The 12,138-nt window shown below is 46.0% G+C and overlaps 1 protein-coding gene across 3 annotated transcripts in view; it reads right to left on the reverse strand.

The window, feature by feature from the left end:
- SUCNR1 (succinate receptor 1) overlaps positions 1 to 12,138 on the reverse strand; it is a 30,498-nt gene that overhangs the window by 10,038 nt on the left and 8,322 nt on the right. The window contains exons 2-4 of one of the 3 annotated variants that reach the window (XR_006175257.2): positions 9,569 to 9,760; positions 9,194 to 9,263; positions 4,665 to 8,820 (exon numbers count right to left, since the gene is read on the reverse strand). The exons of 1 other annotated variant lie outside the window; for it this stretch is intronic. The gene's annotated coding sequence lies outside the window, so the exon portion shown is untranslated. Of the gene's footprint in view, positions 1 to 4,664; positions 8,821 to 9,193; positions 9,264 to 9,568; positions 9,761 to 12,138 lie in introns of those variants that run through there. One more of the 3 variants, XR_006175258.2, reaches the window with a different exon arrangement.

Below are 12,138 nucleotides of genomic sequence, written 5' to 3' on the forward strand. Positions count from 1 at the left end.
ATCAGAAGATTACCAGTCATATCCTTCCTTCACGTATACACATGCAATACTAAAGGTATTTGGAAATTAAGGGAAGGATGTGGTCCTACACATTTCATATACCATATCTTTGTATCCTGTTTTTAATATTAGAGATATCAGGTGCAGCCTTAAATGTCAGAGACTTGAGCAAACACCCAGTGTAAAGAAAATTAGGGGCTACAGCTGGAGGTGCATGTGAATGTTTGGCCATAATTACTTATTTTTGGAGGCTCACCTTGAAAACTATAGCCAGGCTGTGATGGGCGAGTTAAATATAAAGTAGATATTGAGAAAAATAAAATAATATCTGCAAGGAAAGGAGGGTGGGAGTGCACAGGTACAGAAGAAACACCATCCCACACTTCAGGAGGCATTGATGTACCGCCAACTATTTTATTCAACATTTTTCAGCTGTGTCATGATCCCCTCAGAAAATTCACTCTAAGGGTGTTTTCTGATGAAGGTAGCAGTCTGTTCAAAATGTATCTATGGCTAAGTCTAGATAGAGAGCCCCAAATGTGATCCTTATGTAGCTATTACATAGGCAGCCCTCCCACTGACATGAGTGAGAGATCTGCATGAGTAAGAGCAGCAATATTGGGAGCCAGGTCAGCTGTAGACAACCTCAATGTCAAAAGGAATAGTATGTAAATAAATGGTCACTGTAGTTGCCTAACAAATAAGAATCAAGAACAATTTTGAATAGGAAAATAGTGGCTCAAGGCCAGAGGAAGTCACATAATAAAATACAATCAATACATACAAATTGAGAGATGGCAATAAAAAGATTAAATATACCCCCAAAACATTCGGCTGAGATAAGGTAACTTCTTCTAAAAATATCTGAACACTTCTGTTCTTAATGGTTCAAAGCCATCTTCCACTGATGGTCTGTTTCTCTTATGAAGAAAAAATGGAGCCAGTTACAAATAGAAATGACTGTCTGTGAGACAAATTAATCTTGTAACACAAGCAATCCTTTATTAGGATGTAATTATGGTAATGAAAGGTAGCCTCTGGTGGCCTTGAATCATTTTATTTTTCTGTTTCAGAGAGAGACAGGTCGTAGATATCTGTGATTTAGTAGTGACATAATGATACGATGTTCATCAGTCTTTGCAGATGAACAGAAATATAAAGGTTCCTACCCTGAGGCATTTGCAATCTGAAGCTGACTTAAACTATAATGAAAAAGTGATAGACCATGGGGGGAGGGCAGCTGCGGAATAGAAGGAAAATAACAAAAAGCAAGGGAAAAGAGAAAACTGCTCTTTCAGGACAACCTTATTTATAAAGAATGAAGATCTGATGATACCTTGGCATCAGTTTCTCACTGCTCTTCTTTAGTCTAAGGCAGTGGTGTGCAATCTTTTCCTGTCACGCTCCCCCCCCCCCCGATACCAGTAATGGAATCTGTCAATGCCCCCCCATCCATTACTACACAGTTGGCTCAGCAGAGTAGCTTGGGCTGAAGGCAGAGCTGGGGGCAAACCTATGGATGAGGGGAGGAGCTAGGGCGAGAGGCGGAGCTGGCCTGGGGTGAAGACAGAATGAGAGCGGAGTTGGCCTGGGCGCAGGGGCTGTGAGCCCAGGGTCAGGAGCCAGAGATGTGGCTGGGGCCAGGAGTAGAGCCGCAGCTGGGAGCTGGGGGCCAGGGCCAGGGCCAGGGCTGGAGCTGCAGCTGGGGGCTGGGGCAAGGATTGTAGTGGAGCTGGGGGGCAGAGCAGGGCTGGGTGGCAATCCCTCCCCATCCCCATGGAGGGTGGCCCAGGTCCCACTGTGCCCCCCCGAATGTTTCTTCATGCCCCCCAGGGGGGCACGCCCCACAGTTTGGTGACAACTGGTCTAAGGTTCCTGAGCTCCCATGTATAGCACTCATTCCGCATTTTCTTCCATTTAAGTCTTTTCAGTGAAAACGCTTGTTAATAAATATTTTCGGATTTTGTTATGAATATTGCATATTGTTTAGCTATGAAAATTGCATATGTAGGCTGCTCTTTTGCTGAAATGTAGGTGGTTTTAATCATTTAGGTGCCTTATGCTGCGAGTTCCTTAGAGCACAGACTTTTTTAATGAGGCCTTGGAAAACACCCAGTGCACAGCAAGCAAATTGTAAGCAGGACCATTTTTAGGATTTATGGGGCCCTATGCAGTATAATTAAACTGGTGCCCCTATGCTGGCGCATTTAGCTATGTGAATACTGGTGTCCCTATACTGCCGCCACCTATGCCAGCGCATTCAGCCCTGTGAATACTGGTGCCCTACCCCAGAGCATTTGGCTTTGTGAATACAGCTCCTGCCTTTTGCCTAGGAAGGAGACTGCAGCGCGCACTGGGTGTGCAGGAGCCGACCCACTCTTACCTGCTGTTCCGGTCATAGGTGCGGACTCTGTGGGTGGGTGCTCCGGGCCTGGAGCACCCACAGGGAAAATTTAGTGGGTGCAGAGCATCCACCGGTGCCAAGTTCCCCACTTCTGCCCCCCTACCCCCACACGCTGGCAGCCCTGCGCTTACCAACTCCTCCCCCTCCTTCCCAGCGCTTCCAGAGCACCGCGAACAGCTGATTTGTGGCGTTCAAGCTCCAGAAGTGAGGAGGAGCAGGGATGGGGCACGCTCAGGAGAGGAGGCAGGGAAGAGGCGGGATGGGGTGGAGCAGGGGCAGGAAGAGGTGGGCGGAGGCTTGGGGGAAGGGGTGGAGCGGGGGCAGAGCTTGGAGTGGAGAGGGGGGGTCAAGCACCCCCCTCAGCAAGATGAGAAGTTGGTGCCTATGGTCCCTGTGGTGCCCCAAATTTTCGGGTGCCCTATGCAGCCACGTATACTGCATATGCTTAAGGACAGTCCTGACTGTAAATGTGAGAAATAATCAACCAAATTTCTCTTGCTCCAGGAGCAAGAGAATTTCCCTTGCTTCATTCAGGATTATCAATTTGTATTCCCTTTTCTTGTTCTTGCCTGGAAGTGCTAATATGTCACAAAGGTCCTATTGTTGCTTGTCACCTGAATGACAGCTAAATCCAGAGGGAATCTTGAGACAAGAGCGAAAGCTACCTTTTTAACTATTTGCAACTTTAGGACATTGTTCTCATGAGCTTTCTTGGACAGCCATTTGCCTTGAATTAAAGGCCTACCCAAGCTCCCTCCAGGGCACAGAAGATAATCTGGTTCCTGATTCTGGCAATTCCACTGACAGTCAAGAAAATGGGTGTAGTACAGCACCCCATGGAATACTTTCCACACCTGGTCACTTTCATACAGGGAAATATTTGAGTTCCCATCAGAAATACAAATTGTGAATTCTTTCCTTAGACAATTAGTCTGGAACCGAAGTGTTTGACAGATCTCCCAGAGGTAGGACAGATCGTGAAAGAGCAGTAAGAGTTCCTCTGAAAATAACTGAAGAAGCTGAGGGACTAAAGTGATTGAAAGATCTAGTCCAGGGGTGGCCAACCAGTGGCTCCGGAGCCACATGTGTCTCTTCAGAAGTTAGTATGCGGCTCCTTGTATAGGCACCGACTCTGGGGCTGGAGCTACAGGCGCCAACTTTCCAGTATGCCGGGGGGTGCTCACTGCTCAACCCCGACTCTGCCACAGGCCCTGCCCCCACTCCACCCCTTCCCACCCCCTCCCCTAAGCCTGCCATGCTCTCGCTCCTCCTCCTTCTCTGCCTCCTCCCCCAGCTGATCGGGAGGTGCGGGGAGGGAGGAGGAGGTGCTGATTGCCGGTGGGCGGGAGACACTAGTAGCGGGAGTGGGGAGAGCTGATGGGGCTGCTGATGTATTACTGTGACTCTTTGGCAATGTACATTGGTAAATTCTGGCTCCTTCTCAGGCTCAGGTTGGCCACCCCTGATCTAGTCAATATGTACAGATACCATTTCACGTGAGTAGATTAACAACAAGTCTCCTATAAGCTTCCTGACATGGACTGGCCATCACAGATACCATCAGACTGGTAAGCAAATAAGGAATAGGAGAGAAGCCAAAGGGCATTGCCTGGAATTGAAAATAGGTCTCAATCTCACAAAGTGCAGGCAGCATTAATGGTACAGGTTTCCTTGTAGGACAAGAGGTTTCTCTTCAGGGTTTTCATTATCAGAAAGGCCCAAATACCATGCAGAAATGGGCCTTGCATCCCGTCAATCAGCCTGGACAGAACTAGCACTAAGTGAAATTTGTCTCTTCTCTCTCCTACCATGAAAAGTCTTGAAATTACCACCTTAAAAAATCCTCAAAATCTGTCTCATTCCAGTTCTTTCCACTCAGAAAAAAACAAAAACAAACAAAGCCTTTCTTTCCTTTCTTTCAATTCCACCATTCTTGGGCCTATATTTAACAAGGTCATCATCAAGAAAGTTGCTTGTCAACAGTTACTCCACCTTTCCCCTATACTTAGGTCAGGAAACAATAATACATGCAGAATTGTTTGTAGGAGCAGGGCCTTACTATGCTGTGTGTAAGGGCATGATCCTGCAACTTTTATTCATAAAAATTGTCCCACTGATGTAAGGGCTATGGAACCATGACCTAAGAGCAGACTCGCATAATGGAAGGTGCTCTACGCTATACTTACCGTACCTGTTGGCAGTTAGGGACTGCTAAATAGAAAGATTTAAAGTCAGTGGAAATTAACAAGTCCTACAAATACTGTTTACAACACTATTTATTCAATATTCACTGTGTCAAGATATAACATGCTTCTTAGCTCCCAGCATGTTTGGGTTTACAGGGAGAGTCCTGGTTCTCTTTCTATCACTTGGGGGATCTGGATGCTGCTGCTGTAAAAAGCAGACAGGAAACTGCTGCAGTGGAGGCTACTTAGGGCGAAGGCTGTGCCCTCTCCCCTCCCAGCATGCTGACAGCTGGAAAGGCCTCTGCTATTTGTTACCAAAGCCCATATCCTCACAGGTATTTAGGCATCTGACTCCCAGTGAAATCAACAGAAGTTAAGTGCCTAAATACCATTGAGGATCTGAGCCCAAATGTTCTGGGCTGTGTTCTTGTTTTTGAATCTTCTTTGTGTTGAAGCCAAACCCGAGGAAAGGCACTTCTGAACTGTATTTTGGGGCTTCATGTTACCTTCCCCAGCTGGCGTATCTGTCCCTGGCTTACATGCATCAACAATGAATTCAGTGCTGTACAAGATAAAGTTTAAGTCAGCCCCTACATTTAGTACCTTATAATCTAAACAAGAGGCACCTGGCATGTAGTGTAAACAAGATCCCTGGCATGAACACATGATATGGTACAAAACATAACATATGAACCATGGTAGGAATCACCAAGGGAAAAACGGAGCTATTGCGTAGATTTGCATCAGTTTCATCACAGCAAATTTATGTCTGTTTGGGGATTTTAGTAGCTCACTTTACTATTTGTCAACTTTGTTTGGAAATATTTTTATTACAAATGCAAGGTACGCCAGGGAGAAAGAGAAAACACACAGAGAAGAAAAGTTATTGACATCTGCAGGTTCAGCAGACTAATTATTCCTGCAGTGCAGCTGCATTCTTGAATTTAAACCAGTATTTGCATGCCTCATCTTTAAAACAGGAGTTTAAAGAGAATGAAGTCATATAGTGAAATTACTATTATGTAGATAGCTGTAAAATATTTAGCCTGAATAAAGCTAAGACAAGCAAAATCGACAGAATTAAATGACACATTAGCTTCCAACACTTTTGAAGTTTTCAAAACAAGCAGTACACAAATATATTCAGTGTTATCTCACCTTGGTGAATTATGCAAACGAAGTATTTAAAAACTTATCTGCTATAAGGAAATTAAACAGGAAAAAAATCAGGATACAAACAACTGTTGAAACTGCTTATTAGTCTGTTCTGATGATTTATATGGAACAGCTGTCTTTATTTATTTATTAAACCAGAGAGTATAGAAGCTAATCTCACATTTCTCCTAGCATGGTCGGGAGAGGAAGGAATGGAAAACAGAACCAGGGCAAACAGAACTAAGGCAGCATAAGTGGTTTCAGCTTTCTCAAGATTTGTTTTCTTTGCTGTATGATTTGCAGTACTTGCCCGACAAAAACATAGCTGAATATGAATACATATGAAGTGAAATTGGAAACCAGCAAAGATTGAGACCATGCTGAAAAGAAGTGTGAAAGCTATGTCTGTCTCTTGAACTATTATATAGCCTTTTAAACATTTTTGCCAGAGAAGTTTTTAACTCAAGGCCATGACCAAGAAAAATACAGGTATGACTAATAGCAGAATGATCCACAACTTTGTATAATGACAGCATGCAACTTCTTCGAAAAGCTCTGCTGATTTCACTGGGTAACTAAGAAGAATATAATAGCCCCTCTTACACAACTAGGAAACAGAATCAATGTACACACATAGTAGTATGGAAATAGTATCTGGCCAACTTAAATATAGACAATCTCTCCAAAGTACCGGATGTCATGACTTGTGCAATATAAAAGCAGCAATGGAACCGTGATAACAAAGCAAATGTGTCAAAAGCAAATTGACTATGAAAATATTACTTGACCGCCACTATTTCATTGTAAATGAATTCATGACTGAAGCCACAGGATTTACAAGCCAGCTTATTGCCTATCAGGTGCCATGCAACAGAGTTTAATCATGTACAAAAGTCTGTTTTGATTGAGTTGTCGTTATTCAATATGAGAACTAGCTTTCATTCACAGAGGTTAGACAATGAAAAGGCTTAAGATATATTTTCCTTAAATGACTAGATCTAGCAGCAACATGAAGAAGATAGCATATTATACATAACCATCATTTTACACGGCTACGTTGATTAATTTCAGCTTCATAAGGAGAGCAAGTAAATGAACTAATCTCAAATCTACACGTCTTTGGTACAACTGAATTGTAAAATTCAGCATAAGATTTATTCATGGACCCCGCAAGACATTGAGCCAGTCGTGGTGATGGGTGCAAATTAAACACTTTTGCAGCATGTGTGCACATTAACACTTCTTACACTGTTCATTTCCAGTTGACAGCCAGAATTATACTGGACTGATAATGTTATGACTTACCTGTTCATAATGGGATCTGTGAAGCTATTTACCCCTCACTCCTTTGTCACCTTGGGTGTTTTTTAAAAAGAGGGGTGTTTTACTAACAAAGCAACATGGCCCATTTGGTGGCAGGACTTGTACTGGCAGTCTGCATGTGGAGTTGCTCCCCCATAAATGGCAGTCAAAAAGCTTGTGGCTCCAAAGCCACAGTCAAGACCTAGTATTATCACTTATGTCGAACAGTTTGTTGGGATTACAAGATATTGGCAGAGTTAAAATGTTTTGACTAGGCTCGCCACATTCACATTTGGAGTCATTTCTCAGGGCTGGTAACTTTAACTTCCCCACATTGACTTTCACCACCATTTATAAGTGTCATGCAGCTAGATTTTTAAAAACGTAATTAATGGAACAGAACTTAACAAGGGGGAAAGAACATCCATGTCCTTTTTCCCTACACATACTGCAACTGGGACTTTCCCAGGTCAGTATATGTGAAGCTGTGGTTCTCCTTACTGTCCTCCAAGGTGAAGTAGTAGGGGAAGGGAGGTGGCCCCTGATGCCACGTGGAATGTTGAGGGGAGATGGAGAGAGGTGCTGTAATGGAGTTCTCCATGGGCTGCAGAGTGAGGTGGGCCACTGATTGTTTCACCTGTCCATAAGGCCCACAAGAACCTGCAGAATCTATATTTGCTGCTGGAGAAGCCCCATTATGTACTGGTGCAGCTCCCTCTCCTTTTCCTGCTGGGACTTCTGGGCCTTTCCCCTGCCTGCTCTTTCCTTCTCCAGGCTGTCTGCAATGTTCACCCTCCAGGTCCTTTGCTCGCAGCCTGATGCAGCACTGGCTTGCAGGATCTCATTGAACTTGTGTCACAGATGCACAGAATCAGTGCTACGTGCCCAGCTTTGGAACAGTCTGTAGGAGGAACCCCTTCAGAGATCCCCTATGAGTCTCAGTCTTCCTGAAGGGTAAGCCATGTGGCTTCACCACCTCCTTAGACTAGACCTTTGGGCCTTCAGCACTCCTGCTTCACACTGTGAGCGCCATTCAGTGAGTCCAACTGAGGTTGACTCCTGTTGGAAACTTGTACGCTCTTCAGGGATTAATGCACTTCACCAAGCACTTGCAGTGACATCATTGGCAAAACAGTTGGTTTATTCGTTTACAGGAACACAGCATAGGAAGTCCTTTTGGGTAGCCTAGAAAACTGAAGTTTAAAACATAGCCCAAGTCCATTCTGGTTATCCCAGAGCCCAGCCAAGCTGAGGTGAACTTTTTGGTTCAAGCTCCATCTTTCCTTCCATCGTCAGACTCCAGGTGAGAGCCCTGACACCTTCCAGCAGTCAACTCTTATCCCCCCACTTCATACCTCTCCAGTCTTGAGCTGGTGATTGTTGTTCAGCTTCCCTAAGAAGAGGCAGGGAAGTCCATATCCCTCTGGGTCATTGGTTGCTAGGTGTCAGTGTCCAAGTGATTGGATTTGCAAATGCTTCATTGATATAGGAACCTAGACCCAGACAGTCAGGCTGCACCCAAACCTACGTCTCCTAGCCTGCCCTGAAAGCAAACAGTCACTTTCCACCCCATCCTCCCCATTGCCCCCGTCCCCCGGATAACAATACAGTATATAGGGGAAACTGAGGCACAAACAGGACTCAGAAATGTTACCAAAATATTCCCACTTCATCACAACATGTCATCCTAAGTCCTCTTCTTTCTCCTCCTTATCTGTCTCACGCGTTCTGCAGGTGTGGAGTGCGAACCCTTCAAGGCCACAGCGGTGGCAGCTACAGATAAAACGCAGAGGTACCATTGTCAGTATAGTCACAACTGAAAGTGAAAGTTAAGATTTAGAACTCCCTTCCCTTGCTCCCCTCAAGTGTTAAACAAGACATGCTTATTGACACTTCTGCTTCAGAGTGCTTGTGCACAGCACCACTCACAGCATCAGCCATGGCGATTACGACCCTCCAGGAAATGACAAGGGAATTGCTCAGTTGCATGAACTTATGAGTACAGGACAATGGCAATGAATATTAGCACCTTTTTCCAGAGGCCGTGGTGATTTTAGCCGATATCTCACTCCTAAGGGTAACAGAGGCAGAGAGAGCATGGCTACTGCTGGCACCCCGAAGCCCTCCAGGCCCATCTACCACTAACCTGTTCATTGCAATGGTGCCTGACGAATGGAATGTGTCCTACCACGGAGGAAGAAATAAGGCCGCCATCCCTAGAAAGGGAGAGGATTGCCAAGTAATGAAAGTTTCATCGAGATCTCTCAGGAGGATGCCAGGGACATCCCTGTGCACATAAACAAAATGTTCCACATGGCCTCCCTAAGTCTACAGAGGAATGAAAAGCAGATAACTCACCTCTCTTTGTTGTACTGCTATCTCTTTTAGTACAAGTAAAATAACAGGACACAGTCGATGGCTGTGCCCTGTTAAGTTGGGGATGCCATCAGTACATACATAATTGAAACGGGAAATACGATTACACACTTACCCAAGTTTCCTTCCCCTGCATCGGGCTCACCTGTGCTCAATTGCCCAGACTGACTGGATTGTGGTGGAGTCTCAAAAAGGTCCTGGCTCATGGCATAGCTGGACCTCCATCCTCCTCCTGTTTCTCCTCCACCTCTTCCTCATCCTTGCTGTTCACACCAAGGGCTTGTGGCTCAGGCTTCTCAGAGGTATCCAGGGTGGTTTGCGGGCAAGGGTGCAGTCTCTGGCAAATAGTGCATGCAGCTTTTTGTAAAAGCAACAGGTCTGTGACTCAGCACTGTTTGACTGTTCACCTCCCTGGCCTTCTGATGGCTGCCACAGTTCCTGCACTTTCATGCAGCACTGCTGCTGGTCCCTGCCATACCCCTTCTCCTTACCCCTACCCCCAGTGCAATCTACTTGTAGATGTCCATGTTTCTACGGCTGGTCCATAGCTGTACCTGCACAGCCTCTTCCCCCACAGGCCCAGGAGATCCAATATCTCCTGTCTACTCCAAGCCATGTTTGGAACATGGAGCCAGCTCAGTCGGCCGAGCAGTTGCACACAAGAATGGAGAGCTGCTAGGTGTGCTCTCCAAGCTGGACAATCAGAAAAAGGGATTTCAAACATTTGCAGGGCTTTAAAGGGGAGGGAGGGCCTTCCGTTCTCCATGACCCCTGGGCAGTGGAGTTCGCAATTGTGACCAGACTGGTCTGTGTCAGGCATTGTCGGACAGCTGCTGGAGGACTGTTAGGGTCAACATAAGTAACACAGTGTCTGCACTCGACCATTGCTCAATGCTGCTTGGGGATGTACTGTTACTGCATCACTGTAACAGGACACTTGCATTAGTGGAAGACAAATTTAAGCATAGACACATATGCAACTATGTTGACGCAAAGTAGTTTATGTAAATCTAGCTTTGTGGCACAGATTAGGCCTTAGATTGGTTTGTGTCATGAGATTATTTTTATCAATATAATCTTTCATAGTGTACTAGTTCTTGTCTTAAAATCTTTTCCATATGCCACTGTGGCTAAGGAAGCTAACAGCATAGCAATGACATTCTGCAGTCATTTTTGAATATTATTCTGTGTTTTTAGAAAGTATGATTAAATCCTACTCAGAATACCATGTTCTGTTATTTAATTCACTGTATCTTGGCTTTGGGAATCCACAGGATAAGAATGGAGCTATGTATATTTATTGTTGCAGAAAAGACGGTTACTCACCATTGTAACTGTTGTTCTTCGAGATGTGTTGCTCATATCCATTCCATTAGGTGTGTGCGCGCCGCGTGCACGATCGTCGGAAGATTTTCTACCCTAGCAACACCGGCGGGTCGGCTGTGGAGCCCCCTAGAGTGGCGCCTTCATGGCGCTGAATATATACCCCAGCCGACCCGGCGCCCCCTCAGTTCCTTCTTGCCGGCTACTCCGACAGTGGGGACGGGGGGGCGGGTTTGGAATGGATATGAGCAACACATCTCGAAGAACAACAGTTACAACGGTGAGTAACCGTCTTTTCTTCTTCGAGTGCTTGCTCATATCCATTCCATTAGGTGACTCCCAAGCCCAACTTAGGTGGTGGGGTCGGAGTGAGACATTGCTGTGTGCAAAACCGCTGATCCGAAGGCAGCATCGTCCCTGGACTGCTGCACTAGTGCATAGTGCGCTGTAAACGTGTGGACTGATGACCAAACCGCAGCTCTACAAATGTCCTGGATCGGAACTTGCGCCAGGAAAGCCGTCGAGGAAGCTTGGGCCCTCGTGGAGTGAGCGGTGAGGTGCGGTGCTGAGACACCTGCCAGGTCATAGCAAGTCCGGATGCAAGACGTAATCCAGGAGGATAGGCGTTGTGAGGAGACCGGTGAGCCTTTCATTCGGTCGGCCACTGCAACGAAGAGTTGCGTCGTCTTTCTAAAGTGCCTTGTGCGGTCAATATAGAAGGCCAGGGCCCTGCGTACGTCCAGAGAATGCAAACGTTGATCCTGGCGAGTGGCATGTGGTTTAGGATGAAAGACCGGGAGAAATATATCCTGGTTAATATGAAAAGGAGAAACCACCTTAGGGAGAAAGGCAGGATGTGGACGAAGCTGCACTTTATCCTTATGAAAAACTGTGTAAGGGGGCTCAGATGTAAGCACCCTGAGTTCAGAAACGCGCCTTGCTGAGGTGATGGCTACGAGGAAGGCTGTCTTCCAAGATAGGTACAGAAGTGAACAGGTGGCCAGTGGCTCGAATGGAGGACCTGTGAGCTTGGAGAGAACCAGGTTGAGGTCCCACGTCGGAACGGGCTGACGTTGCTGTGGGTACATCCGGTCTAAGCCCTTGAGGAATCTAACGACCATCGGGTTAGAGAATACCGAGGACGCGAGTTCCCCTGGGTGAAAGGCCGATATAGCGGCCAGGTGAACTCTAATTGAAGATATCGCCAACCCTTGCTGTTTTAGGGAGAGGAGATATTCCAATATGAGAGGAATAGGTGCCTGTAACGGGGACGTGGCTCGTTGTTCGCACCAACAGGAGAACCGCTTCCACTTGGCCAAGTATGTGGTCCGTGTTGAGGGCTTCCTACTGCTCAGCAGAATCTGTTGGACAGAGTGCGAGCACTGCTGCTCT

Source organism: Chrysemys picta, chromosome 9 (genome assembly GCF_011386835.1).
Source record: "Chrysemys picta bellii isolate R12L10 chromosome 9, ASM1138683v2, whole genome shotgun sequence".
NCBI lineage: Eukaryota > Metazoa > Chordata > Testudines > Emydidae > Chrysemys > Chrysemys picta.